The sequence below is a fragment of the Ailuropoda melanoleuca genome, chromosome 5 (genome assembly GCF_002007445.2).
Source record: "Ailuropoda melanoleuca isolate Jingjing chromosome 5, ASM200744v2, whole genome shotgun sequence".
Lineage (NCBI taxonomy): Eukaryota > Metazoa > Chordata > Mammalia > Carnivora > Ursidae > Ailuropoda > Ailuropoda melanoleuca.
In genome coordinates this window covers 36,912,810-36,929,302 of record NC_048222.1, presented here as the reverse complement: position 1 = coordinate 36,929,302, position 16,493 = coordinate 36,912,810, and the positions used below count along the sequence as shown (strand labels likewise).

The window sequence follows — 16,493 nt, the reverse complement described above, 5'->3', positions numbered from 1 at the left end:
AATTTGAAAGTGTCACTCCCCTGCTGGTAAACTCCCACAAGTTCCCCGCCGGTCCTTGAGTCTCTGCTTAATTTTGCCCTGTCCTCTCATCACACGACTCTTTGACCTTCCATGTCGGTCTTTAATACCTGGGGTTCTTAGAACAGGCCATCTTCTGTCATAGCTCTCATTCCCTTAGTATATGCGCTGCTTCTGCCTAGAATGCCTTTGTAGCAGGAGACTTTGGGCTGTAAGTAACAGAACATGCATTCCAAAAGGGTAAAACACGAAGAGCACGTTACTGAGACATATAACGTGGAGCGCCTGGTGGTTCTGGGGTTGATTAACTCAGCAGTTTACTGGTGCACTGAGGTCAAGCTTCCTTACATCTTCCCACTCTGCTGACTGCATGGACTCCCTTCCCTTGCTTTCAGGATATCTGCCATGGGCAGATTTCGAGCCAACACGAGGTCCAGCAAGAGAAAGAAGAGACTACTCTTTCTTCTGCATCTTCTTTGTAAGAGTGAAGGAAATTTTTCTAGATGCCCTCATAGCAGAATGTTCCTCCTGTCTTGTTGGTCAGAACCAAGTCTCCTGCCCACCCTCAACCGATCATGGGCCAAGGGACTTAACAAAGTCACTAGTGGGAGGGAAAGAAGGACACTGGAATGAGAACGAAGGCACTTTCAGCATGGAGAAAGGGGGAATATAGCCCTCTTTCTCCTTTTTTACCAGATTAATTCCGAGTGATTTCCCAGGCTAATTCTTGAATACTCAACTGAGGAGTCACCATGGGGGGGGGACCTCCCTGACCCCCTCCCTTGCCTCTGACGCCCTCCGATGAGTTACACTGCCCCACACCTCATCCCACCAGAGTGCAAGTGCCTCAAGGCTGGACCATTTCGTACCTGGCACACTCACTGGCATGTAGTCCCAGGCACGTACTCTCATAGTTTTGTTGAATGAGAAAATGAATGACAGGAGCTGAGCTGTGTCAGGGATGACTTTCTGCTTGTCAGAGAAACCCAACAGTAGTGGTTTCACCAAATGAAGGGCTGTTTTTCCCATGGAGCAACAACTCCAGAGCAAGAGGCCCTCACCTCAGCGAATGAAGATGTTCTTGCAACTTGTCAAGGACCCAGGCTCCTTCTGGTGTCTTGTTCTGTTCTCCTGACTTCATGTTCTCATGAGCACAAGTTGACTACTCCAGTCTACTGAGTCCACGCTGCAGGCAGGCAGGCAGGCAGATGGGCTAAGTGTACCTGTCAACCAAGTCTGTGACTTTTCCTCAAGCAATCACTCTCTCAGCAGCTCCACCGACATGACTTCTGGTTCCATCTCATTAGCGAGACTGGGGTCTGGTCTTATGGGGATGTTGCCAACACAAACATTGTCAGGGTTCTGTTAGTTAGGAAAAAGGGGAAGCGGAAGCACGTGAACATACCTAGGCAGTGCATGCCCAGTCACCTCCAGAGCGTCTCTAGGTAAATCTGTTCTTTATCGGTTGTTCCGTCTGCCAGCTTGAAACAAAATAGCAGCCATTAAAAAGCTGTCAGGTGGAAGTATTGTGACAGCCTAGAGCTGGGCCTTGTAAGAATGGCATATATCGCGCTGTCCAACATCCTCACTGAGAATATCGAGAGGACAGTGTTGAGAGAACTGAGGCGCAGGGAGAGGCCGTTTGCCCAAATTCAGTCAGAAATCTGGTAGCAGTGGTTGTCTGGGGAATAACCCATCCTTTTCTCAGTTTTAACTCCCTTAATGTACTGGGCATTTAGGGATTTCAGTGCCTATGATCTTGAGGTAATAGATTTATTAACTTCTTTTTCCAGTCGTACATAACAGAGTCTGCAAAAGCTGAAATGGCATTTGCATGATTTGCTGGGTATAATGCCCAGTGTAAAGTCATCTTGCGAGAATCTTCATGTGATCCTTCCTGCTTCCTCTGCAAGGGCTTCTAGAAAGATGTAGGAAAGAAAGGCGCAGGAACCCACACTCCTGCTGCGGCCTGCAGTTACTGCCATTCACACCTAGATGGCGCTCGTACATTGATCGGGAGATGGTGGCCTGGTAATAATAACCGCCTGGTAGAAACTGACAAATTCTTGAATCAAGGTGGTGAAAAGTTAAGTATAGATGGCTTTCTGGCGTGGCTGGGGGAATGGGCTGGTTAAAGGAGAGGTGGTGAAAACCAGGGACTGGCTGTAAACACGTCGGACGATTACACAGAAAGCTGCTTGCCTTCTGTTCATGCTTCCAGTCCCAGGTCCCTGCTGGGCCAGCCACAGCAGGCACACCCAGAGGCAGACTGGCCAGTCTTACCTGGGTGTGCCTGTCTGACCCACGGGCGGCCTTAGCACTGCCCGCAGAGGACCCTGGGCAGCCTCTTTGCGTGGGTCACAGACTCCGAGACGACCATCACAGAAGAGACTCAGTTGCCAAGCCATGTCTTCATGTCACTTGGAGAAGGCTTCTGTGTGGGGTCGGGTTAGTAAATAGGGTCATTGGCTTGTAAATTGCTCTCATAGACATAAGCACATATGCGATTACCCTTCAACATCACTGGCATCAAACTCTTGTCTCCTGACTGACCATATTATCCCAAAGAGTATTGGACACTGTTCTATCACATACTGCTGTGTGGCCTTGGGTAGATCAATTAGCACCTCTGTGCCTCAGAGAAGTGGACCTACTTCCCAGAGTCATTGCGAGGATTGGATGAGATACCTCTGTGTAAATCACCAAGCACAGTACCTGTCTGTACTGTAGGTGCTCTTATTATTGCCATTAATCCACACTCCTGTAAGTCACGAGGGACAGTGAGGTTTACCAGTTGTTCCCAGTCCCTACAGACATTTCATCACCAATTTAACCTGAGTTGTGACAAGTGTTTAGAACAAAATTGGTAAAATTTGACCATGAAACCTTTCCTGGGTTCAAGTTAAAATAGCATTTTAGGAATAAGTAGATTTAATTAGGGGGGACTTGACTTGCATCAAAAATTCCAACCCTTAACTACTAGAAAATGAAAGGTAGGCCATTTTATCATCCACAGGTATCTGTAGGATTTGCTGGTCAAAGTGAGTGCCTAGTTCTCTGAGTAGCTTTCACCATAGATGCATACTAGGATTTGTAGACACTTAGGAAAAACCCATTTGGATTCAAAAGTAGGACAAAAACTGCTCCCCTCATTAAAGCCATATGACTCTGATGACTGCTCAGGGTGGACATGATGGCCCTAAGAGGTGTGAGGTACAAATCTGGTTGCAAGAGCCAAAGAGTGGAGGGTCTTGGTGTTAGACAGATACCCCGGTCCCACAGCGTGTGTTTGAGAACTTGAGGGGGACGGCAGATCTGTTGCCTCTCTCTTAAACCAAGTCAGGTGGCGTCACTGTAATTCACAACTTGGGTAGTTGTGTGTCCACGTCACCTCACGTGTTCCGCTCACTGGGTGGTGTTGCTGCCTGTAGGAATCTCAGGCCTGGGGGAGAAAGTGACGACACATCCAGTTGGCAGAGGCAGCTGAGGACCTCTTTTCTTGCCCTTCATTTCACCCCGGAGAGCTGTGCCCACTCAGAGGGGGTGGGAGGAGTGTGTGCACATTGAATGGAGGCGCTGCAGATCCCAGTTCACATCCGGCTTCCATCTCTTACGAGTGGCGTGCCCACAGACATTGCTTTCACTCTCTGAGCTTCCGTCTTCCCATCTGCAAGTGGAAGTAGTGAACCTCGTAACACCTAGCACGATGTAACAGGTACAAATGAAGCAGCCGCAAATGGGAGTCTGTGGAGACACGACTTGGTTCATAACTGAGCTCCAGTTGTTCGCAAGGCCACTTTCACTTAGGGGACAGGGATGCCCAGGGCAGGGGGTGGCATTTCATCTTGTCAACGTCAGTCATTTCTGGTTTAGAAGTCACTCAGGGTGGGGGTCTCCCAGCTCCCACTTTCCCACCTGGAAAGGACAGCACACATTTCCTTGGCATTGGGTTCCCAGCTCTTTCTGGAGGCTTCTATCCCTACGTTCAGTGTTTCTGCCCTGGGCTGGTCAGGGGCTGCATGTGTCGAAGGAACAGGTGCCACGCTTGAAACCTCAGCCCCTCCCTGCCCCGTCTTCGCTTGCTTGTCTCCCAGCTCTTAAAGACCCTTAACCCTACTCTGGGCTGAATTTTGGCCCTTTCTTCCAGAATTAATATGTTGAAACCCTGACCCTACTGTGGTGGTATTCGGGGGTGAGGGCCTTTATGGTGTAAGTAAGTTTAGATGAGGTCAGGAAGGTGGGAGCCTTGTGATGGGCTCCCTTATAAGAGAAGATACCAGAGAGCTGGCTCACTCCCCCTCCACACAAACACATGGAGGACAGGCCCTGTGCGGACACAGCAAGAAGACAGTGTAAGCCAGGAAGAGAGTCCTCACCAGAAACTGAGTCTGTGAGACCTTGGTCTTGGATTTCTAACCTCTAGAACTGTGAGAAAATAAATGTCTCTTGTTTTAGCCATGCCATGTGTGGTATTTTGTTGCCCCCCCCCCAAGTGAAGACACCCCCTGTCCCCTTGTGGCAAGACACTGCCCCATGTGGGAGTTTGCCTTTCATTTCCAGGCATATCCTGTGCTCAGCCCCCAACTTTGGGTGATTTTGTAGGCCAAGCCCTTTTGGAATTCAAACCCAAACTTTTTAACTCTGAGGTACCTACTTGTAAAATCAGCGTGTTCTATTGTCAGACTCTCATGTCTAAGATGAGCCCTCCTGTCTCCTTTGTACTTCAATGACTCAACAGATGGAGGGCCCTGGACCAATGTGGCATTACCTACCACGAATGAACAGTACATTGGTGACACGAGCAAATGTGAAATTGTTGAGTAGTGTTGTGCCTGGCAAACAATTGGTATACTCAGTGAATGTTTCCTGAATTTTTGACATTGAGTAACAGCTGTGAACTTGAGTGTCCTTAAAAACAAAGCTGAGCCACACTAAAACAATGGTTGTCTGCTCATTGGTGGCTTTGTCCCCTGGAGGCATGACGTTTGGGCCTGGAGGGATGTGGGTGAGGGCAGTTGTGAAGATTCTCTGATGGGAATCTAATGGATAGTACAGCAAAAAAAAAAAAAAAAAAATCCAGCATGGTGGTCCTTGCCTTCTTGCAGAGTGACTATTGGGGCCAGAACTGGCAGCCCCCAGAGGCAAGGAACTCCAGCTTGGGAGTGTGGGATAGTGAATGTAAATGAGCCTTGCTGCCCACACGGGGTGAATACCCTTTAGAATGAAAGCACCGCCTGGAATATGACTCAGGATAAATGTCCACTTAAAACCAGTCTTCCCTTTCCTCTAGGAAAGAAATGAAAAAAAAAAAAAACAAACAAAATTTGATGTTTAAGTCAAGGCCGTTTCTGTACATCGCTGTAACTGGATAGCTTTGAGAAGGAGGGCGGGATCATTCCTGGCCTGGGTCTTGGAGCCAGGTTGCCAAAGAAAGAGGCAGTCTGGCCCCTCTCCCAGCTGTGGGGCTCCAGGGCTGAGGAGCCCGAGGCCCGGCGTGTGACACTTCACTCTTGAGATACTCTAATTTATAGTTAACGCCTTTTAAGCAAACAAGAGGGAGAAAAAAAAAAATCTGGTTCATATTATGGCAACTCGCAATGAAGGGAAGTCTGGGAGTTCAAAGAAAAAATCTCCCAGGAAAAGCATAGCCCGTTAAAATTCATTCTAAATGGTCAGGAAGGTAATTGAAAAGAAGGCTTTCTCCGTGCAGTGTTGGCAGCACAGTCCCCTCCCTCTGTCCCTCTCCTCCCCGCCCATCATCTCTCCCTGACACGAAGGTCATCCAAAGAGGAGCAAAATTAACAAGAATGGATTACTAAGACACGCTAAACTGACTACACAAGTAAAAACCCCAGAGCTCAGCGGACAGGATCAAGGCGGGAGGAAGTACGCTCGCCTTCCAAAGCCAGAATCTTCTCTGGTTCGATCTGAGGGCCAGGGAAGCTTCTCCGCTTTCCTACCCTCACCTTTGCCATCCAAAAATATCTTCCTCCCTTGCTGATCATGTGGGGCTTGGTTTTCTCCCATCTGTAAGTTCTAACTGGTTTCTCTGGGTCAAGGCAGCCTTTGTGGCTCTCTGTGCTTGCCAGAGGTCTGCCGAGCAGGGTGGGTAAGAACCAGCAGAGAGGGGAACTGCACTCCCCCTGCACCGAAGCCTTGGGCCTCTCCAAGCTAGAAGCTTCCATACATGATGCACAAGGGCACCGCAGTGACTGAATCAGAAGGGCCTGGGCAGGTGGTGTCACGGCGCTCATCTCACAGCTGTGCTTACTAGTGAGGCCCGTGGGTTTTGCTCAGGCTCTCAGCTGAATTGGAGGTGTGGTGGGTGGGCATGGTTTGAAGACGCACTCCGCGGAGGTAACATCCTTTATCCCCCCCAGCCATCCCGTCGGCCCTGCTCTTCTGTGGATGGGGGAGACTCCTCGCCCCAGCAGCCATCGCTCAACTCCCTGGGGCAGCCTGGCCCTTCAGGCGGGTCCATATGCCATCAGCATGTCCAGCATTAGGCATTCGTTCCTTTGACCTAAGGAATTGGCCTGTAATAAAACGCTGTTCTCCCCCGGTGGCGTGACACCCGGGCCTAGTGTCAAAAGTGAATTGGTGGTGGTAATCCGTTCCAGATGAACCCCAATTTGGTTGAGAGGTAGGGGGAGGGATGAGGAGGACCGAGGAAGGGGGCAGAAATTTGTCACAGTAGATGCTGAAAGGGAGGTGGGAGGTGTCGGAGACAAAATTGCCCTCTTCCACCTCGGGGTGGCCCCGGATTGCAGCAAGAAGGAGCACGATCCTTTGTGCTTTTCCCGACAATTTTCGTAGTTTCTATTGTTTCCTTGAGTAACAGAGGCTGTGGATGCCTGCCCTGTCTCATGGAGGTCAGTTTTCTCTCTTTCTGAGCCTGCCAGAGAGTCAAGGGTCAAGCTCAGCCCAGTTTGACCCACTGACTTTTTAGACTGAGGCCCTTTTATAAACAAGGTCAGGCCTTTTCCCTCCCTTAATTAGAATCCCTTCATATGAATGGCAGTGTTATTTTGTGGTGTTTGGTTTGGGTATGAGGACAGAACGTTTCTCTTCCTCTCTTTTCCTCTCGTGGTTTACTTTTGGATTACTTAAATAAATAGATGAAAATGTCCCCAGTTAAGCATCCAGGGAGTGCCAAGGCAACATGCCATGTTTATCCGTATATTTGCCAGCCTGTGTATTCCCTTTCAGCTCAGATTTTAAGGCAATCTTATGCATTTCTTTTTCCTACATAATTTCTTCCATTTCCAGAGAGAATTTTTTTGCCAGTAGCAAAAAGGAGCTGCCTTCCAATGTCAGTAAGGTAGGGGAAATGCTGAAATGATCATACTTGCAGAACAAGAAAGGAATAGCATTGTGGCATGCACAGTGGAGGTGAGCAAGTTTCTCTAATGAAAGCTCATTGTGAAGCAGGTTCGATCAGGATCGGCAGTTTATGCCTGGGGAACCTGATACATACGAGGAGTTGTACCTGGTTGGTGGCTGAGGCAGAAATCACCTCATCAGTAAGCCTTCTGGGTCCAAGAGCCCCATCCAGAGGTTACGCTGTTTCCCAATATTTGCTTCCTGCTCAACAAGCCCTAATTAGAAATGGAAAGGGAGTTGGGGTGGAACGGGGAGGCAAGACAGCGGTGGACAAGGAGAGAGCTTCATGGACATCCTTTGGACCAGCATGAAGGCCGGGGGGGTGTGGAATTCCATCTCAGCCTCTCCTGGAGCTGGCCTGGGAGCGATGGTGTGTCCGTGTTTCCAACTTGTGCATTCAGTCTTGGGTTAGGAGATGGGGATTCGTCACCTGCAAGAAAATGCGAACTCCCGGCTGTGGACCACCGAGTGATCTGCCCTCTGCCCCCTTCCCCTGCTTTACCCTCCTGTCCCCTGCTCTCACTCAGCATCTGCCACCTCTGCCTTCTTGCTCTGGGGTCTTGCCAACCTCTGCCCATCTCAGGGGCTGGACACTTGCCACGACACCTGCCTAGGGCACTTGACTCTGCGATGTCTGTAAGGCTCAGTCCATCACGTTTCTGCATTGCTCTCAAAGGGTCTTTTCACCAGCCTTGTTCCACTCGACCTCCCCTGCCATACTGTGCTCCCCCTTACTGCCTCATTTTCTCTATAGCACTGTCACCCGAGATGACAGTATTTATTTGATTGTATGTTTATGGCCTGTCATCCCTGCCAGGACGTGAGCCCCATGCATGTAGGGTCTTTACTCCGTCTTGGTCCCCACTGGATTCCTTCCACCATTACGGTGCCCGGAACATAGGGGTTCTGTGGTATCTACAGTTACCAGAATCCTTTACCAGAGGATTTCTGGGCTTTTCTAGTTCTGGGATGAATGATCAAAAGTGACATAATGCTGTGAAAATCTAATCTTGTTATAATACATCTCTTTCGTATATGCATTAGTTTAACATTTTAATGACCACGGGTAAATTGTTATAATTTTATGAATATTTCTCTTTCACAGATGATAAAACTGAAGCTCAGAGAAATTCTTTGACTTGCCAAAACTCATATAGGCTTTGAACAAGGATTTTATGATATGAATACACATGGAAATTTAATTTGTGTATCTATTGTTATATAGTGGAAAGAGCCTAGAGTTTTGAGTCAGAAGGTTAATGTTTTACAATTTCTTGTGCTTGTATTTTAGCATATTTATAGCAATATTATCATAGGCAACATAACTCCCTTTTTTAAAAAAGATTTTGTTTATTTATTTGATAGAGAGAGAGACAGCCAGCGAGAGAGGGAACACAGGCAGGAGGAGTGGGAGAGGAAGAAGCAGGCCTCCCAGCAAGCAGGGAGCCTGATGTGGGGCTGGATCCCAGGACCCTGGGATCATGCCCTGAGCCGAAGGCAGACGCTTAAAGACTGAGCCACCCAGGTGCCCCAACATAACTCCCTTTTTAAACTTTAGTGTTCTTAACTGTAAAATGAGGAGAATAAATTTAAAAATCAGGACTTCATTAGGACTACCTGTGATGGAATATTGACATCTTTAGTAAAGTCCAACATACCTGTTACACACTCATTAAATGCTAGTTGACTTATACACACCTATTTCCTCACTTATAAAATAACATACCTACCTCTCAGGGTTGCTATTAAGCTCAAAGTATGGTACCAACAATAGTTCATGAGCTATAACACATAATACAAATGGCTTTTTTTTAAAAAAAAGATTTATTTATTTTAGAGAGCAAGAGCATGAGCAGGAAGGGGCAGAGGGAGAGAGAGAGAATCATAAGCAGGCCCCACACCCAGTGCAGAGCCTGACACAGAACTTAATCTCGTGACCCTGAGATCATGACCTGAGCTGAAATCAAGAGTTGGACACTTAACCCACTGATCCACCCAGGTGCCCCCATGTTGCGAATGTTAACTAATCATGTAACTGTCATGTTTCAAAACACTAGACATCCTAGAACTTTCTAAAAGAGAAATAATGGTGTTGAAAATATTCTATTCATCCTTACACATTGATGGAAAACTGTTCAAGGCATTCATGTTACTGAGAGAGAGTCATTCTTACCCTGTGAGGTTTCTGCAACTTTATGTTTCACTCCTCTACACAGAACTTTTTTAGAGATGCTTCAGAACAACCTTGGGTCTACCGTTTGTTTACAGTGGTACTACGTGTAGATGGCCCAGTCACATGACCTGTCATTTGCTGGAGGCTCAGATGAGACCTTTTCTGCTGGAATCCTTAACTCTACTGTCATGAGGGTCTTGTATTTCATTTGAAAATTATATTTGAAGGACTGACAAGGGATTCTGCAGACAGCTTTCTCGTGCATCCTAACTATACCTGTGTCAGTTCTCTTTGGGTCTTCTGTGGTGGGCAGGCTTTTTCATTTTCTCTTGTTCTCTGTGTGGTCCCCATGCTTCTGGGCTGGTCACTCAGCAAAGCATTCAGCACTGTTACAGGTGGAGTTTGGGTTTGCTCACCTTGCTTGGCTCTAAGTGGACTGCAGTATTTCTTCTGTTTTCTTCAGAAAGTTGTATCTCTTGCATTTGATACACTATTTGAAGCAAGACTTATTTACTTTGATTCCTTTCTTATTTGAAAAATTCGAAAAGACATATATGTACTCTCAAAGTAAAAATCACCCATAGTCCTTGAACTACAACAAAATGTAAATGTATATAAAAAGCGAATATATATAAACTAGGGAGTTACATAATAACTAATGCTATTTCAGAAAAACAGTTAAGGTTTGTGAGAGGATAACCCACTGTGTAACTGTGAACTAGAGATTGTCAGGTGGATGGGTGAATTCTGGAGGCATATTTAGGCCAATAAGCTTTACACTTTTTATTTTTTGGATTATGTTCTTAAAGGCGATATAGTCAGTCTAGCACAGCCTGGATCTATACCTTGTCCCTTGCAACTGTGCCCTTTTTTTTAAAGATTTATTTATTTATTTGAGAGAGTGCATGCACGCGCGCGCGCGCACACACACACACACACACACACACACACACAGAAGTGGAGGGGAGGGGCAGAGGGAGAGAATGTCAAGCAGACTCGCTGCTGAATGTGGAGCCTGACATGGGGCTCAATCTCACAACCCAGGAGATCATGACCTGAGCCAAAATCAAGAGTTGGACACTTAACTGACTGAGCTACCCAAGCTCCCCTCAACCATACCTTTTGTAACCCCAGAGTGACCAGCACTGTCTACCTCTGGGCCTGCCTCCAAGTTTCTACCTCTGGCCAACTGATGTCTCTCCTATAAGAAGTGCCATGGTCCTTTTTTGTGTGTTTCTCTGGAGCAGTTCCCTCTCTACTTGGTCTCTCTGGCCCACCATACTGATGGTAATTTTCTTTCTCAGGCATGTTCCCAAAGGATTCCCTAAGGGAATAGCTAAGAGGTTGAAACTCTGGGCCAGTAATAGTTCTGAGCTAATCGAAGAAATAAATCACTCACCAGCATTAAAGAAAAATAGAGGTAGATAAGCAAGGAGAAGAAATACAAGTTTCCTATTTTTTTAAGCATGCCATTGACCCCAGATAACCCCAAGAGTAGATTAAATGGCTTATTAAAAGGCACTTAAGTATCATGGCTGTTCTCCCCAAATTAATGGATCAGAGTATATTCTCCATTGGATTTATTATGCCTGCCAGCAGGGCTGGATGGCATGTGGACGTATTTTCACATTGTGGAAACAGCTTGGTTTAGGCTCCTCAGGTCCTGAGCTCACATCAGACTCTGACAGCAATGCCGAGGACTCTTTGGGAGCTGATTTATCCTGGACCATTTCAAGTCTTCAGACACTTTTTCACTCTCTGAGTTCTGGCCTTTCTCTCATGGGGCTGGTGGCTGTTCCTTTAGTGAAAATAGAAAAAGCTGCCTTGGGGCGCCTGGGTGGCACAGCGGTTAAGCGCCTGCCTTTGGCTCAGGGTGTGATCCCAGTGTTATGGGATCGAGCCCCACATCAGGCTCTTCCGCTATGAGCCTGCTTCTTCCTCTCCCACTCCGCCTGCTTGTTCTCTCTCTCGCTGGCTGTCTCTATCTCTGTCGAATGAATAAATAAATAAAATCTTTAAAAAGAAAAAGAAAAAGCTGCCTTATGACAAAGAATGTTCCCTCTTGGAGTATAGTTCAGCCACCTTTAGTGTTTAAGGCCAAGGTCATTTTTCCTTGCTAGTGTCTAATCATTGCCACCTGGCTAGATGGGGCTGGAAATTACTAGAGTACAGTTTTCTACAGATGCTTATCTGATCATTCATTGTACAGTATAGTTGGTCCTGGAAAGACAAATGAAATCTGTGTTTTCTGTATGGCTTTCCTATGTCTTCATTTTATCCATGCTTGGTCCCCTCAGTGAGGTCCCTCACTATTATTTAAGTGTGACAAAGAATAACTGAGTTTTATTCATTGCAGATCTGTGTTAATTCACCTGTGTTAGTTATCTCTTACTGTGTAACAAATTACTTTAAAACGTAGTGAACTAAAAACAATAATAAAATTTATTATCCCACGAGTTTCTGTGGGTCAGGAATTCTGGAGCTGCTCAACTGGGTGCTCTGACTCAGGGACTCTCATGAGGTGGCAGTCAGGATGTTAGCTGGCTTTGCTGTCATCTAAAGACTTGACTGGGGCCAGAAGATCTGCTTCCAAGATGGCCCACTCACACGACTGGGAAGTTAGTAATGGTCATTGGCAGGAGGCCTCAGTTCTTCACTGAATGTGCTTCTATCCAGTGTCTGTACAATATGGCAGCTGGCTTTCCCAGATGATCCAAGAAAGCCCAAAGTAGAAGCCCTAATGCATTTTACAACCTAGCCTCAGGAGCACACCTTCACATTTCCACCATCTTATTGGTTACACAGGTTAGCCTTATTCCATGTGTGAGGGAACTACAGAAAGGCCTGAGTACCGGTAGGCCAGGATTATTGGAGGCCATGTTAGAGGTGGGCTACCACCTTCTCTAGAGCCTTTCAGAATTCCCAGTCCCCTTTATTGGAAAATTCCTGTAGTGCTGTTTCCAATAAAGAACCAAAAGGTGCTCTTGGGATCTGTAGGTTCCATCAGTATTAAATATGTTTAACAATATCAGTATTATATTGAGTCCTGTTAAAAGAGGCATTCACTTCCAAACATCTCATTTGATGTTTGTTAAGAAACAAAAACACGGTCCAGAAAAGTCAAGGTCAGAGTCCCCTTTTGATCACGGTTTCCAGGCAGTATTTTCTTCCACCACGATGAAGCCATATGGGCACTGTCAGGTTCCTTTTCTTTCCTCTTGTTTGCATTGAGGAAAGTTAAACAAACAAATCAAAACTGAACCTCTTTTCACAAAGTTACCATTTCATGGATTGCCATGCAGAGTGCAGGCCAGGTTCTTTTGTTAGCTCCCGCTTTGAAATCCATAGCCAAGATTGCCTGGCGCAAAGCTCTGGTGTTGGCAAGCCAACTCCGACGAGTTGGAAGCTCCTTTGGAGCTAAAGAAACAAGACCAGCAGCAGCATAGAATCATATCTCTTATATCCTTATCGTCGGAAGAGCTCTGAGAGACATCCAGACCTAACCTCCAGTGTACACGGGTATATATCCTGAACTACTAAAGATACGGGAGATGATCAGCCTAGTTCTGCTTTAATAGCAGCAATGAGAAAAAGCTTACTACCACTACATTTGATTGTCCGAGAGTTCTCATTTTCTACTTGAGCCGAGTTTTATCTCTGTGTATCTTCTAACCAGTGACCTTCAGTTTTTCCCCCTCTGGAGCAAAACCAAATGTGAAATTCTTTCAAATAGTTGAAAACCGCTCTCATGTGGGTCTCCTTAGTCTCTTCCAGGTTAAACATTTCCCTGTTTGTTCAGCCTTCTCTTCTGAGAACAGTCTCCAAATCCCTTACCATCTTAGTTTCAAGGTCCATCTGAAAATGTGGTATCCATTCATTTGTGTGACAAGTATTTGTTGAATGCTGTCTATGGGCAAGGCACCGTGCCAGTCCAGATGTCGGAACAGGACATAGTTGAGTGGGACTGTTTCTTCCAATTAATTTGGAGGTTGTATTTCTCCTGATGTAACTAAAGATTATATTAGCCTTTTTTATAGCCATGTCAAACTATTGGATTATTTTTGGCTGTGATCAACTAAGATTATCAGTTTTTGTTGAGGGGAACTAGTCTCAGTTCAGGTCTTCCCAACCCTGTGTTCATGTAATTGATTTTTTGAACCTAAATGAAAGAATTCACATTTATCTCTATCCAGTACCACCTCGTGGGTCCAGCTCATTGTTCCAGTCCATTGAAGTCATTTTGATATTTGCTAGCTCTTAAATCTTGATTTCATTGTATTGGGTATTTCTCAAAGCTTTGTGTCATCTGCAGGTTTGGTGAGGATTCCTTCTTTGTATCCAGTCACTCAGAGTAATGAGGAGTAGAATAGGACCAGCGACAGAACCATTTGGCAGGTCACTGGCACCTCCCTTCCCCCTTCCATCAGCACTGTTGGAGAATAGGTTTTCAGCCAACTATGAGTCGCCCAAATTATACTGTCATCTGGTCTGCATTTCTCCATCTTGTCCACAAGAATTTCCTGAGAGACTTTGCCAAATGCCTTGATTAATCAATACATTCTGAGTCTCTGACATTCACAGTTGTCAGTTATAGGGACCTGCGTCTCACTCCACAGGAAGAAAGCGAAGGGGGCAAGATGGGAACTGTTCTGTCCTCTGCTTGTGCTCCCTAACCAGCAAACTCCTGGGCCTGTCTAGGGGATTGCCAGGTTCCTGGATATATGTCCATTTATTGACCCTTTGTCCTGACCCTTTAAGACCAGGAGACCAAGTGTGACAAACCTGTTTAGAATCCAAGCCTCTTACCTCCTAATCAGCTGCTCTTCTAGCTATCCTGGTTTCAGCTCGTCCTCCCCATTTAACCTCATTTGTCTGTTCTCTCCTGTGCTTCCATCCTCAGATTCATGGATTTTCATAATTCAAACCAACAAATAGTTGAGGACCTAGTGTAAGTTCCTGTGCAAGATCTGTCCATGTCACGTTAGTACTTTCTAATGCACCTGCACAACTACCCAAACTAAGCCAGGTATGGATCTGTAACAAGCCATCCTGGTCAGTTGTGTTCCACCTCAGGAATTCCTGCAAACTCATGCCAATTCCCCCAGCCTAGCCATCCAACCTTAGGTATTAGGGCCTGTGATTTCTTCGTTCTTTTTGGCTTCCTGCCCTGGCTTGCACGTGTTTCCCCCTAATTTGTGGTTATGAGTCCCAACTGTCATTCTTGGTGATACCAGTGAAAAGGTACTCATCATCAAGGGTCACAATTCCAAGGTGCCTGTGTTACCCACAGTGTGTCTCTCCATTTGCAGGCCCTTTCAGTTATAAGCAGCACACTCCATCATCTTGCCCTAAGTTTTTCATGGAAAATACAGAGCTTTGGTACTTTTCCCCATTATGTCAATGGGACATACTCATTGTCTTCTAGTGTAGTCATAGAACCTCATCTGAACATTTTCCCTCTAAAGCTGAAGCTTAAAACTCTCTAAGATCAAAAATTCCTCTGCCGTATTTTCCCCACTCTGGGAGGTATACACTGTTTCTTTTTTTCTTTTCTTCATTTTTTAGAGTTTTGTTTTGTTTTTTCCCAGTTTTATTGAGGTATACTTGACATAAGACATTGCATTAGCTTAAGGTATACAACATAACAATTCGATACATGTATATATCGTTAAATGATTATCACAGTAAGTTTAGTTAACATCCATCATCTCACATAGTTAAAACTTTTTTCTTATGATGAGAACTTTTTAAATCTATTCTGTTAGCAACTTTCAAATGTACAGACAGTATTGTTGACTGTGATTGCCATGCTGTATATTCCCTCCCCAGAACTTTTTAATCTTATAATTGGAAGTTTGTACTTTGACCACCTTTACTCATTTCCCCCATCCTCCCCCTGCGTCTGGCAACTACCAATCTATGCTCTGTTTCTATGACTTCAGTTTTTTGCTTTTAGGTTCCACATATAAGTGAGAGCATAGAGTTATTTGTTTTTCTTTGTCTGATGTGTCACTTAGCATAATGCCCTCCATGCCATCCATGTTGTCACAAATAGCAGGAATCCCTTCTTTTTATGGCTGAATAATATTCCTCTTTGTGTGTGTGTGTGTGTGTGTGTGTGTGTACACATATACATACAAAGTTTTCTTTAGCCATTTATCCATCTATGCACACTTAGGTTGTCTCCGTGTCTTGGCTATTGTAAATAATGCTGCCAGGATCATATTTACACTCTAAACACCTCTTTGAGATATTGATTTCGTTTCCTTTGGATAGATACCTAGAAGGGGAATTGCTGGATCATATGGCAGTCTTTTTAATTTTTTCAGGAACCTCCATACTGTTTTCCGTAGTGGCTGTACCAATTTACTAATTCCCACCAATAGTGCACAAGGGTTCCCTTTTCTCCACATCCTCACCAACACTTATCATCTCTTTTATCTTTTTGATGGCGGCCATTCTAACAGGTGTGAGGTGATATCTCATTATGGTTTTGCTCTCTGGTTCCCCTGATCATGAGTGATACTGTGCATCTTTTCACATACTTGGCCATTTCTATGTCTTCTTTGGAAAAAATGTCTATTTGGTTCCTCTGTCCATTTTTTAATCCGATTATTTACTTGCTATTGAGTTGTGTGAGTTCTTTATATATTTTAGCTATTAACCACTTCTCGGATGATTTGAATATTTTCTCCCATTCCATAGGTTGCCTTTCCATTGTGTTGATGGTTCCTTTGCTGTGCAGAAGCTTTTTGATTTGGTGTAGTCCCAGTTGTTTCTTTTTTCTTTCCTTCTTTCTCTCTCTTTCTTCCCTTCCCTTCCCTTCCCTTCCCTTTTCCTTCCTTCTCTTCTCTTTTCCTTCCTTCTCTTCTCTTTTCCTTCCTTCTCTTCTCTTTTCTTTTCTTTTCTTTTCTTTTCT

At 45.4% G+C, this 16,493-nt stretch overlaps 1 protein-coding gene across 1 annotated transcript in view; it reads left to right on the top strand.

Annotated features, from left to right (window-relative positions):
* The window catches only part of LOC117802444 (thrombospondin type-1 domain-containing protein 4-like), a 181,015-nt gene that overhangs the window by 162,377 nt on the left and 2,145 nt on the right, over positions 1-16,493 (top strand). The gene's annotated exons all lie outside the window — the stretch shown is intronic.